The following is a 14,232-nucleotide window of genomic DNA, read 5'->3' as shown; positions in this document are numbered from 1 at the left end:
AAACAACATGCCTCTCATTGGATGGCACACATTTCAAGGCCCCCGTTATCTCTAGTCATAACCCAAACATTGCTGCTACAGAGAAACCATTACATTAGCAGTGGAACATTACAGAGCATTACACTGACTCCATTGGCAAACAAGACTTCCTCTATGTTTCCCTGCATGTCTTGTACTGATCCATGCTGCTAAGTTGCCATTAAGACTGCTACAGTCTTGTTTTTTATTATTATTATTAATTTTTATTGTAACACCAACAAATTACATTCAATGCAACCAATTGCCAATTACATTTTGCCAGCCATCCCCCAACCTTCATCACCAGCCCCCCTCCACCCCCTCCCCCCCATCCCTCTCCCTCCACCAACCAACTGAATAGTAGTACATACACAGACAAAGCATTCCTATTTTAACAAAAGATCTTTTAAATTAGATATCAAATTTGTCCTCATTAAGATTGTGTTTGGTCGTGCATCATTTACTCTTGCTGATGAAAGTTCCAGGTAAGAAATGTCCAAAAAACTCCAAAGCCAGTGAATATTTGAAATATCATGGGGAGCTTTCCAACGCTGGACTACAATCTTCCTAGCTGCAGTCAGGCCTGCCAGCCAGATTTTGCGAGTTTTTTCTGTAAGGGAAAGGTGGAAGTCATTATTTAGAAGATGTACAGTGGGGTCCATTGGTAATTGTACCCCTGTTAGTTCTGTAAGAGTACTGATAACCTTCCCCCACAAACTAAAAACCCCTGGACATTCCCATACGACATGTATAAAAGAGCCAATGGTGCCGTGAGGACGAAATGAGCAATATGGGTCAGGAACCAGTCCCATTTGATGTCTAATTCTCGGTGTTAAATATGCTCTATGACAAAATTTCAAGTGTATATACCGATGATTTGGGTTTTTCGAAGCACCGGCAGCGTTATCCCAAATCGCATCCTGGTCTAAGTCTTGTCCCAATTCAGATATGTCCCTCTATGTGCTTCGAGAGATGGTTATGGCACACATCAACCACAGCCTACTGGTCAACCTCGACACTTTGCAATTTGCCTACCAGAGCAACAGGTCAATGGCAGATGCCATCTCTCTGGCCCTACATTCCTCCTTAGAACACCTGGAGAATAAAGAGGGATATGTAAGGCTCCTTTTCACTGACTACAGCTCTGCCTTTAATACCATCATTCCAAATAAACTGATTCCCAAGCTCTGGAACCTGGGCCTTAGCACTCAGATCTGCAACTGGATCTTCAACTTCCTCACAGACAGGACCCAGGCTGTAAAAATAGGAGACAAGCTCTCCTCTACAATCACTCTGAGCACCGGTGCCCCACAAGGCTGTTGACTCAGCCCCTTGCTGTACTCACTGTACACCCATGATTGTGTAGCCAAGTTTCCATAAAACTCAATATATTTTGCTGATGACACAATAATTGTAGGCCGTATCTCGAGTAATGATATTTGAGTACAGAGAGGAAATTAAGAACCTGGTGGTATGGTGCGAAGACAATAACCTGTCCCTCAATGTCAGCAAGACGAAGGAATTGGTTGTTGACTTCAGAAGAAGCAGCAGACCGCACGACTCAATTTACATCGGTGGTGCGCAAGTGGAACAGGTCAAAAGCTTTAAGTTCCTCGAGGTCAATATGACAAATGACCTGACTTGGTCCAACCAAGCAGAGTTCACTGCCAAGAAGGCCCACCAGCGCCCATACTTCCTGAGAAAACTAAAGAAATTTGGCCTGTCCCCTAAAACCCTCACTAATTTTTATAGATGCACCGTAGAAACCATTCTTCTAGGGTGCATCACAACCTGGTATGGAAGTTGTCCTGTCCAAGACCGAAAGTAGCTGCAGAAGATCGTGAACATGGCACAGCACATCACACAAACCAATCTTCCGTCCTTGGACTCACTTTATACCGCACGCAGTTGGAGCAGTGCTGCCAGGATAATCAGGGACACGACCCACCCAGCCAACACACTTTTCGTTCCTCTTCCCTCCAGGAGAAGGCTCAGGAGCTTGAAGACTCGTACGGCCAGATTTGGGAAAGGCTTCTTTCCAACTGTGATAAGACTGCTGAAGGGATCCTGACCTGGATCTGGGCCATACCTTCCAAATATCCAGACCTGCCTCTTGGTTTTTTTGCACTACCTTACTTTCCATTTTTCTGTTTTCTACTTATGATTTATAATTTAAATTTTTAATATTTACTAATTTTTACTATTTTTAATATTTTTAATATTTATTATTTGTAATCCAGGGAGTGGGAAGTGCAGAATCAAATATCGCTGTGATGATTGTATGTTCTAGTATCAATCATTTGGTGACTATAAAGTATAAAGTATCCCAGGCTTTCATTCCTGATATGGGCATATAATTCTGGGAGATTAATTTATCATCGATATATGACACTATCTGTCCTGGAGCACTCTGTATCCAACTTAAAATGGGATGGTCCTTTAAATCTGACCCCCAGGGAACACTGTAGGCTTTACAAGCTGATCTTACTCGAAAGTAGAAGAAAAGAGAGTGTTTATCAATATTATTTTGAGATATCAGTTCTTGAAAGCTAGAGATAGTGTTTGCCCCATTAATATCTTGAAGAATAGTAATACCTTTATCCTCCCAAGTTCTGTTAGTAAATAGTTTCCCCCCAGATAGAAAATGATTATTGTTCCATAATGGAGATGATTTGCACCATACGCTTTTAAATTTTAGGAATTTTTCTGCTGCTCTAAGCACTTGTAGCATATGGGTTAAAATTGGACCGTAATACAAATCAGAGTTTTTGGTAGACATACCTATAAGGAGAAAGTCCTTCAACCTTATTGGTGCTATTAGCTCTTGTTCTATATTTTTCCATGATGAAACTTTATCCTCCTCCATCCAATAGCTGAGACTTTTTAATACAAATGCCCAGTGATACAATTTAAAATTTGGACATGCCAATTCCCCATCTGACTTTTTGAATTGTAGAGCTGACCATTTTATATTGGGTTGTTTACCATTCCAAACATAACATCGTCATAAGGAGTCCAGTTTTTGCCAATATCCTGCTGGAGGTGCAAGTGGGATCACTGAGCTGATAAAATTAATGCGGGGTAAGATGTTCATTTTAATGACCGATATACAGGCTGGGACTGATGTTGGCAGGTGTCTCCATCTATTAATATCTTCTTCTATTTTTTTCAGAATTAAAGAGTAATTTGTTTTAGCCACAGATGATAGGGAAGTATTAACTTTAATACCCAAGTAGAGGACCTCATTTGTAACCTTAATCTGGGGAGGGAGAGACACCTTACTTTCATCCATATTAATCAGCATCAGTGCTGATTTTGACAAATTAACTTTGTATCCTGAAAGAAATCCAAATTGCTCCAGTGTTTTTAAAACATAGGGGAGAGTTTGTTGAACATTTACCATATATACTAGCGTGTCGTCCGCGTAAAGTGATATTGAATGCGATGTTGTACCTATTGTAATAGGGAACATCTGAGGAGAGTTTCTAATTAAATGTGCAAGTGGTTCAATAGAGAAAGTAAAAATTAAAGGAGACAAAGGTTCCCCTTGTCGTGTGCCCTGTCCTATGTCAAATAACTCCGAGAAACCTCCTCCCACACATACCCGAGCTGAAGGATTAGCATACAGTGTTTGAATCATATTGATAAATTTATCACCAAACTGAAATTCTTTTAGAACTCTCCAAAGATATGGCCATTCAAGGCGATCGAATGCTTTTTCAGCATCTAGAAATAGCAGGCCACGGGCAGGCGGGATTTTATGTGTTGCACTCAGTATGTGTAAGAGCCGGCGAATATTATCAGATGCAAGATGCCCCCTGATAAAGCCCGTTTGATCTGGGCTAATTATTTTCCCAACTACTGTCTCAAGCCTACTGGCTAAGACTTTGGAAAATATCCTGAGGTCGGCATTTGTCAAGGAGATTGGACGGTAATTGGCACACTCCAAGGGGTCCTTACCGGGATTAGGTATAACTGTGATCAGGGCTGTGTTTAGATCTCTATGGAAAGCACCATTTCCAAAAGCATAATTTAATGGTTCTAACCATACTGGTCCAAGAATATCCCAAAGTGCAAGGTCAAGTTCCACAGGTATGCCATCTATGCCTGGCGTATGGCCCTTATTTGTAGCTTTGGCAGTCTTGTGATCACTGGTGAAGAGAGATGATTTTTAAGAGAGTATTCCAGCAGAATATCTAATGATTCTTTGTACGGCAGAGCCTTCTAGTTCAGATATTCAAATTGAGTCTAAATTTTATGGAGAAATACTACACATCAGCTTGGTATACCAAAGGAGAGTGATGAGTTGATGGGAGTTGCAGGCAGGTTGTCACACTGGGGCCACGGGAGGCAGACAAGTGGGTCACAGTTAGGAGGGGGAAGGGGATGTGTCAGGTACTAGAGAGTACCCCAGTGGCTGTACCCCTTGACAATAAGTACTCCTGTTTGAGTACTGTTGGGGGGTGACAGCCTACCTGAGGGAAGCAACAGTGGCCATGCCTCCGGCACGGGGTCCAGCCCTGTAGCTCAGAAGGGTAGGGAAAGGAAGAGGAGGGCAGTAGTAATAGGGGACTCGATAGCTAGGGGGTCAGATAGGCGATTCTGTGGATGCAGTCAGGAGACCCGGATGGTAGTTTACCTCCCTGGTGCCAGGGTCCGGGATGTTTCTGATCATGTCCAAGATATCCTGAAGTGGGAGGGTGAGGAGCCAGAAGTCGTGGTACATATAGGTACCAATGACATAGGTAGGAAGAGGGAAGAGGTCCTGAAAGGAGAATATAAGGATTTAGGAAGGGAGTTGAGAAGAAAGACCGCAAAGGTGGTAATCTCAGGATTACTGCCTGTGCCACGCAATAGTGAGAGTAGGAATGGAATAAGGTGGAGGATAAATGTGTGGCTGAGGGATTGGAGCAGGGGGCAGGGATTCAAGTTTCTGGATCATTGGGACCTCTTTTGGCGCAGATGTGACCAGTACAAAAAGGATGGGTTGCACTTGAATCCTAGGGGGACCAATATTCTGGCGGGGAGATTTGCGAAGACTACTGGGGAGACTTTAAAATAGAATGGTTGGGGGGTGGGAATCAAATTGAAGAGACTAGGAGAAAGGAGGTTAGTTCACAAATAGAGAAAGCTAGCAGTCAGTGTGTGAGGAAGGATAGGCAGGGGACAGAGAACGGGAGCACTCAGACCGAAGATGTAGGGGAGAAGGAAGAAAAAGATAACAAAGTTGTTTGCACCATTTGGGATAAACAGAGAGTAAGAGTTGGAGAGTTTCTTAAATGCATCTATTTCAATGCTAGGAGCATTGTAAGAAAAGTGGATGAGCTTAGAGCATGGATTGATACCTGGAAATATGATGTTGTAGCAATTAGTGAAACATGGTTGCAGGAGGGGTGTGATTGGCAACTAAATATTCCTGGATTTCGTTGCTTCAGGTGTGATAGAATTGGAGGGGCAAGAGGGGGAGGTGTTGCATTGCTTCTCAGAGAAAATATAACAGACGATATAAGTCCACTCCGTCCTGCAGTCTACAACTTCCCCTTTCTGGAATCTTCTCTCTCCATCTTCTGCCGAACAAAAAAACATGAATCCCTTCTCCCAGCCCCACAAAAAAGAAAGAACATGCCTCTCATTGGATGGCACACATTTCAAAGCCCCCTGTCATCTCTAGTCATAACCCAAACATTGCTGCTACAGAGAAATCATTACATTAGCAGTGGAACATTACAGAGCGTTACACTGACTCCATTGGCAAACAAGACTTCCTCTATGTTTCCCTGCATGTTTTTGTACTGATCCATGCTGCTAAGTTGCCATCAAGACCGCTACAGTCTTGTGATCACTGACGAAGAGAGATGATTTTTAAGAGAGTCTTCCAGCAGGACATCTAATGATTATTTGTACAAATTGAGTCTAAATTTTATGGAGAAATACTACACATCAGCTTGATATATGCTTTAAGTTATGATAATGCGTGTAAACACTACGTGCTACTTTCCCTTGTCCAGATGTTTCTTTTCAAAAAAACAAACCTGAGTAGCTTGTTTTTGATATTCTTGAATGTGCTCAGAATTGAGTTTCCTTTATGTATTAAGATTTTCACTCTTTTTCCTTTGTTTGCTAATTGGTACAGTCAATCAACAGACCGCATATGAAATAGACATTGAATTAAACAGACTTGAAAATGGATTTTCGCTTGACTCACTGAAATTGATCCGAGATAATGTAACCTATCCGTTTTCAATATACATTCAAAGTGGTAGCAACATCAGTATTACCAGGATCACTCCTACAACTGGTGAGTATCGATAAAATATATGAACAATCTTGTACAAAATATGAATTTGACAAATCTGTTTTATGTCTCCTCAAAATTAACATTACATCATATGTAATGTAATAACATCAAAACTGATGTTGCTGGTAAAATCTGAGTGTTATTTTGGATAAAAATTGAAGCAAATACACAAGGGTTTTAGTGCTAATAAGGATGTAGCACAAAATGTTTGCACTAACTGCAGAAATATAAACAATTCTTGTTGTGACTGAGTGGTGTACATGGGATCCTAGCGGCCAGGTTCACTTTAGGTGTAGAGAGCTATGTTTGGAATTTAGCCGCATGACTCAGGGAATGACGGAAAAGGAAATTACTGTCAGCTGCAGCTCTAGAAGTTTTGTTGGATGATGTCCAGAAGAGGAGGAATGATCTGTGTTTTATATTTACAGGGAGAAGACTTCCACCTTTCCCAACTGTACTTCTCTCCCAATGGTTGCTACTGGTGTTCCATCTCACACCTGTGCTTTTCCATTTCTTATCCAGGCCTAGGAGACCTCTGGAAACATTCAAAATACAGCACTACTTCTGAAAGATCTGAATACAAAACAGTCCAGTCATGTGAAACAGTGCGGGGCTTGCACTTTTGGGTGAAACTTCAGGGAACTTACCACATAAGGGATGGGAGTACAAGGGAGATAGACAGCCCTTCACGCCTTTGTCAATATTAATAAGAACACAACTGCTCTTTTCCTTTTGACTCTGTAACTTTCCCTTAAAATCATATAGTGATTGAGTCATACAGCATAAAAATTTGTCCATGTTTCACCATGTTCTCTCATTCTATTTGTTGTCCATTTTCACTTCCCTTCTTTCTCCTACTTCGATTCCCTACTTTTCCAGAAAGGATGGACAAGCTGATGATTGAGTACAAATGCAGACAGAGCAAAGAGTTAAATTTCACAGTGGCAAAATTCAGAAGCGGAAAGAATGCAGTGCTGAAGGTGCTGTATTTAAATGCATGTGGCATTCAGAATAAGGTGGATGAACTCGTGGTGCAATTAGATTGGTCGGTATGACATTGTGGGCATCTCTGAGTCGTGGCTGAAAGAAGAAATAGTTGGGAGCTTAACATCAAAGGATATACTTTGCATTGAAAGGATAGGCAGGAAGGCATAGGTGGTGGTGTGGCTCTGCTGGTCAGGGATGGATTTACATCTTTAGAAATGGGTGACATAGGGTCAGAGAATGTTGATATTCTGTGGGTGGAATCAAGAAACTGCAAGGGTAAAAAAACCATTATAAGAATCATATATAGGCCTCCAAATGGTAACCAGGATGTGTTAAGATTGCAAAGCGTGCTGAAAAAGGCATGCAATAAGGGTAATGACACAATTGTAATGGGGGACTTCGATATGCAAGGGGATTGGGAAAATCAGGTTGGTGTCGGATCACAAGAGAGGGAATTTGTTGAATGCCTGCATGATGGCTTTTTACAGCAGCTTGTGCTCGAGCCTACTTGAGGAACAGCATTCTTAGATTGGGTGTTGTGTATTAACCCAGATTGTCTTAGGGACTTAATGTAAGGGAATCCCTAAGAGTCAGTGATCATAATATGATAGAATTCATACTGCAGTTTGAGAGGGAGAAGGACCAGTCACTTGTATCAGTATCATAATGAAATAGAGGGAATAACAGAGGCATGAGAGAGGAGCTTGCCCAGGTGGATTCGAGGAAGATACTGGCAGGGATGATGGGAGGGCAGATATTGCTGAAATTTCCAGGTATAGTTCCCAAGGTGAAAGATAAATATGTCCCTCAGAAGAAGAAATTCTCAACTGGCAGGGGTAGGCAACTGTGGCTGACAAGGGAAGTTAAGGACTGCATAAAAACCAAGGAAAGGGCATATAAGGTAGCAAAATGAGTGGGAAGTTGGATGATTGGGAAGCTTTTAAAATCCAACAAAAGTCAACCAAAAAAGCTAGAGGAAGGGAAAAGATTAAATATGAAGGCAGACTAGCCAATAATATAAAGCATGATACCAAAAGTTTTTTCAGTTATATAAAGAGAAAAAGGGAGCTGAGAGCTGATATTGAACCACTGGAAAATGATGCTGGTGAGGTAGTGATGGGGGACAAAGAAATGGCAGATGAACTTACTGGCTACTTTACATCTGTCTTCACTGTGGACGACATCAGCAGTGTGCCAGAGGTCCATGAGTGTCAGCGAGCAGGAGTGAGTGCCATTGCAATTACAAAGGAAAAAGTGCTAGGCAAACTCAAAGGTCTTAAGGTGGATAAGTTATCTGAACCAGATGGATTACATCCCAGAGTCCTGAAAGAGGTTGCTGAAGAGATTATGGATGTATAGCTCATACTTTCAAGAGTCGCTTGATTCTGGCATGGTCCCGGAGGTCTGGAAGATTGCAAATGTCACTCCACTCTTCAAGAAAGGAAGAAGGCTAAAGAAAGGAAATTACAGGCCAGTTGGCCTAGCCTCAGTGGTTGGGGGAGTGTTGAAGTCTATTATTAAGGATGATTTTCCAGGGTATTTAGAGACTAATGATAAAATATGTCAAAATCAGCATGGTTTCTGTAAAGGGAAATCTTGCCTGACAAATCTGTTGGAGTTCTTTGACAGAGTAACAAGTAGGGTGGACAAAGGACATAGAAACATAGAAACATAGAAAATACATAGACCATAAGACCATAAGGCATAGGAGCAGAATAAGGCCATCTGGCCCACCGAGTCTGCTCCGCCATTCAATCATGGCTGATCCCTTTTTAATATCTCTTCCTCAACCCTAGTTCCCGGCCTTCTCCTCGTAACCTTTCATGCCATGTCCAACCAAGGACTTATCAACCTCTGCCTTAAATGCACCCAACGACCTGGCCTCCACAGTGGCATGTAGCAACAAATTCCACATATTCACCACCCTTTGGCTAAAGAAATGTCTCCGCATCTCTGGTTTGAAAGAGCGCCCCCTATCCTGAGGCTTTGACCTCTAGACTTTCCTACCATGGAAAACATCTTTTCCACATCTACTTGTCTAGGTCTTTCAACATTTGAAAGGTTTCAATGAGATCCCCCCTAATCCTACTGAATTCCAGTGAATACAGACTCAGAGTCATCAAATTTTCCTCGTATGATAACCCTTTCATTCCTGGAATCATTCTTGTGAACCTCCTCTGGACCCTTTCCAATGCCAGCACATCTCTTCTAAGATGAGGAGTCCAAAACTGTTCACAATACTCAAGGTGAGGCCTCACCATTGCTTTATAAAGCCTCAGCATCACAGCCTTGCTCTTGCATTCTAGGCTCCCGAGTGCTAACATGGCGTTTGCCTTCCTCACCACCGATTCCACCTGCATGGAGAGGCAGAGGTCATTTACTTGGATTTTCAGAAGGTATTTGATAAGATGCCACACATGAGGCTGCTTAACAATATAAAATCCAATGGTATTACAGGACTGATACTGGCATGGATAGAGGAATAGCTGACAGGCAGGAGTCAGTGTTTGGGAATAAACGGGGCTTTGTCTGGTTGGCTGCCAAAGACTACTGGTGTTCCTCAGGAGTCAGTATTCAGACCGCTACTTTTCACGTTGTTTTGTGGGGAGCACTGGATGCAGTATATCACCCCAGCTGACTCACAGGTGAAGCGTCGCCTCACCTGGAAGGACTGTCTGTTCTCCTGATGTGGCCGTCTATATATTGGCCTCCCGATGTGGCCTTCTATATATTGGCGAGACCCGACGCAGACCGGGAGATCTTTTCGCTGAACACCTATGCTCTGTCCGCCAGAGAAAGCAGGATCTCCCAGAGCCCACACATTTTAATTCCACGTCCCATTCTCATTCTGATATGTCTATCCATGGCCTCCTCTACTATAAGGATGAAGACACACTCGGGTTGGAGGAACAACACCTTATATTCCGTCTGGGTAGCCTCCAACATGATGGCATGAATATTGACTTCTCTAACTTCCGCTAATGCCCCACCTCCCCCTCGTACCCCATCTGTTACTTATTTATTTACATACACACATTCTTTTTCTCTCTCTCTCCTTTTTCTCCCTCTGTCCCTCTCACTTTACCCCTTGCTCATCCTTTGGGTTTCCCCCTCCCCTTTTTCTTTCTCCCTAGGCCTCCTGTCCTGTGATCCTCTCACATCCCTTTTGCCAATCCACTGTCCAGCTTTTGGCTCCATCCCTATCATTTTGGATCTCCCCCTCCCCCTCCCACTTTCAAATCTCTTACTAGCTCCTCTTTCAGTTAGTCCTGATGAAGGGTCTCAGCCCGAAATGTCCACTGTACCTCTTCCTATAGATGCTGCCTGGCCTGCTGCGTTCATCAGCAACGTTGATGTGTGTTGCTTGAATTTCCAGCATCTGCAAATTTCCTCGTGTTTGCGTCATATAGCGCTCTTTGGAGCAGCGCAGTTGTCTTAGTCTATTACAAAAAAATGCTCCTCTGTTCAGACAAGGAGGCATGCAGAGGGTGAGAAACATTGACCAGGATTGTTAGAAACTTCCTGAGGGTCCTTTCTTCTACCACAGCCTGCAGTACGTCCAGTTTGACTCCTATAACGGATCCAGCCTTTCTAATAGGTTTATTGAGCCTGTTGGCATCACCCACATTGATGCCATTGCCCTCGCACACCACCACAGAAAATTTTACTGGTGATAGCAGATTGGTAGAACATATGAAGGAAAGGCTTGCATACTGCAAAGTACCTCACTCTCCTCAGGAAGTAGAAGCGACTCTGGCCCTTTGGAGATTTTTTCTTGTTGCAACTTATACCAGCCTATCTGGAGGTTTCCTGGATCTCTGAGATCTTCTTCATTTAATAATGACTGAGAATCAACTATATCATCAGGCTGAGTCTTTTTTTGTGACTTCATGTTTACTTTGAGATGTCTCACTCACTCCTTCCTGCAACTCAGTTTCTCTTGCATGTGAAACAAGGGAGTGACGCTTTTCAGTAGCATCTTCCTCTGAACTCAAAAAACACACGACTTATTGTAATCTTTAATTTAAATAATTCAATAGCTCCATTAAATATCAGAGAATCTATACAATATACAACCCGAAATTCTTACCCTCTGCAAACATCTTCGAAACAGAAGAAAAAAACTGCAAAGAATGAATGATAGAAAAAACCCAAAGCCCCTGCCCCACTCCCACACACAAGCAGCAGAAAGCAGTACAGTATCAACCCTTATTCCCCTCCCCCCACTTATTCTAATGTAAAGCATCAACATTCCCAACACACACCAGGCAAGCAAAAGCAAAGCCCCTAAGAGAGATTATGGTCTACATTCCATCAAACACAAACTGTTTACTCCAACATTTCAAGATCCCACAAGCACTCACTCTCACGAACGAGGGAGAGGCAGGTATCACTCCTTCCATAGTGACAGGGGAGACAAGAGTAGCTATTTTGATGTTACAGTCAGTCGGAAGTGTTGATTTTTTTAATTCGAGTTCCCCAACTGGAGAATCAGCAAATCAATTACCTAGTGCAGAGCTCTCCAACAGATATCTTTGATGTTCCAGCTCCCGCTACATTTCAGTGTCACCAAGTTCGGATATGGCCCAAGTGCAGAGCGAGAGACAATGAAGTGGATTGATAGTTCGCAGACTTTAATGCGAACAGAGTTAAAAGGGAAAAGAAAACAATAAATGCTAGGCCAAACAGGGCCATTAACTAAAACTCTCAAATGGAAAACGAAGCCTACACTGCGGCTGAAAGGAATAACTAAATATAAAATGAATACCTCTTGTCTTCAGAGTCAATTGACTCAACAGTCCAATTTCTCAGGCAAGGCCGAATGCAAACAGGCAGCGAAGTGTTGTTGTGCTGTGTTCAAGTCTTGACAAGCACTACAATGAAAAGAATGCAGTTATATACAATGAAATAAGAAGTAGCTGACACGTGAATATTCATGAGTGCAATTGCCGTGTCTGTTGCGCTGTCAAATCCGTGGTTGTGACATTCGGTACATGACACCAGTGGAAATTTGTTCCACAGGGCCACGCAGACCCTCAAAGGCACCTGACTTCAGGCTGAACCTGGACATACCAAAATGCGGCCAAACGGCGAGCTCCAGTAACAGTTTTAAACCTTCAGCTGTCACGCAGTCTAACACCTTCAGTAATCTTCTCTCATGCTCCTCTAGTGTTGATCCAAACACTGTGAGATCATCCAAGTACACAAGTACTTCAAGCAGGTTCATGTCTCCAGCAGTATGCGCCACGACACATTGGAAGATAGCCAGTGCTCCTGATATGCCCTGAGGCAACCTTTAGAAATGAAAAAAATCCCAGAAGACAAGTGAATGCTGTATTTTCTTTATGAGATTAACTCATTGGTATTTGATAATACCGGCTTCTTAAATCCAACGCACTGAAACATTTGTTTCCACTTACACAACCAGGCCAGAGCAACCTCGAACTGAGGAACTGTATATTGGTCTGGTATTGTAGGTCTGTTCATTGTTCTATAATCAACATATATTTGTATTTTCCCATTCTTTTTCCCTACGTCCACTAGAGGCGACACATAGGGACTCCTCCACTCAGTGATAATTTCAGCTTGCTTAAGTTTCGGCAGGTGCTGCCTGACATCTTCAACCTCTGCTGGTGCTGCGCAGCATGACCTCTCTCGCAAAGGTGTGCCCTCTGTCACTCTGATAGTGTGGTGAGTACTCTTGGGGCAACCAACATCAAACCCATCAGTAGAAAAGAAAGCTTTACATTCCAACATCTTATCAGTTATTCTCTTTTCCCACTCCTTTGGTATTGGTGAGTCATCAAAGTTGAATGACTTCGAAGTCAACTTTCCCGACACAGGAGGTTGTTCCTCTTCCTTCTTCTTCACTGGAAAACTAGAAACTACTGCCACAGGAATGAGATGTGCAATCTACATGCCATGTTTGAGGATTATACCTCTTCCTGAGGTACTCCTGACAATCACTGTTATCCTGTTAGAATAGACTTCTGAAGATTTCTGCAGTTCAGGTCTCACTAGCACTCCTGTGTGAAAATGTGACTCTTCTTCCTGATCATCCGGAACATCCACAAAAATGGCTAGGGTGCTGGGCACTCCTGAAAATTTTGGTATTCCAGTCACTCTTGCTCCTATGCTAGGTGTAGTAACTGGTTTAGAGTGAGTATACCACACAGATCCTCTTTTATTCTCGTCATCCTGCAGAGCAGAAACTTTCACATTCTCAAAACTGTCTCTGAAGACAGGGTGAATAGACAGGGCTCTCAGAAAGTTCTCTCCCCTTCTTGCTTTACATGCTCCAATGAGCCTTCTCACAATGGAAGTGTTTGTTCCCACAAGAATGGAAGCTCTACCTTTTATGACCGGATCTGGGCAGACTAACACTAATGTATCAATAGTCTCACCTACTCCAACACCTGTTTCCAAGAGCTCCAGTTTCAATGACAAGTAACCATCATAAGGATACGATCAGCACTATGCCCCCAAATCTCAAGAACATTAATAGGAGTCTGTAGCCTGGGGAAAAGTACACACTCAGGACAACAAATACTTCTTCGGGTTTTAATTCCTTTATCTGATTTAGATGTTTAAGTGCCAGAAGAGGGTCGCAAAACAAAACAAACAAATTTACAACCAGATCTTGCCGTTACAATCTCAGTTTAACTTTCGATCCACACCCTTGTGTATGGACAAAATTGCGTATGCAGTATAAAAAATACCAGAACTCATACGGTAGCGGCAATTCTACTTTGATGGTGAGGAACTTTGCATAAGCCACGCGATCCAGCATTGATGCCTTTACTCGTGAAAATCTTTCCTCACCATGCCCAGTCTCGGGGAGGAACTCAATTCCAATGCCCCATCAGCGTCTTCAGCGGAAAACAAAATGGTCTCCCCACTATCCTGCGCATGCATAATGACATCACTAT

At 42.7% G+C, this 14,232-nt stretch overlaps 1 protein-coding gene across 1 annotated transcript in view; it reads left to right on the top strand.

Annotated features, from left to right (window-relative positions):
• The first annotated feature begins 6,214 nt into the window (after nucleotides 1-6,214).
• LOC134343109 (uncharacterized) overlaps nucleotides 6,215-14,232 on the top strand; it is a 42,639-nt gene continuing 34,621 nt past the window's right edge. The window contains exon 1 of the mRNA XM_063041997.1: nucleotides 6,215-6,316. The gene's annotated coding sequence lies outside the window, so the exon portion shown is untranslated. The remainder of the gene's footprint in view (nucleotides 6,317-14,232) is intronic.

This window comes from Mobula hypostoma, chromosome 2, assembly GCF_963921235.1.
Source record: "Mobula hypostoma chromosome 2, sMobHyp1.1, whole genome shotgun sequence".
NCBI classification, from domain to species: Eukaryota; Metazoa; Chordata; class Chondrichthyes; order Myliobatiformes; family Myliobatidae; genus Mobula; species Mobula hypostoma.
Note: the sequence above shows the minus strand (reverse complement) of the source record. Positions and strands in the feature narration are given on the sequence as shown.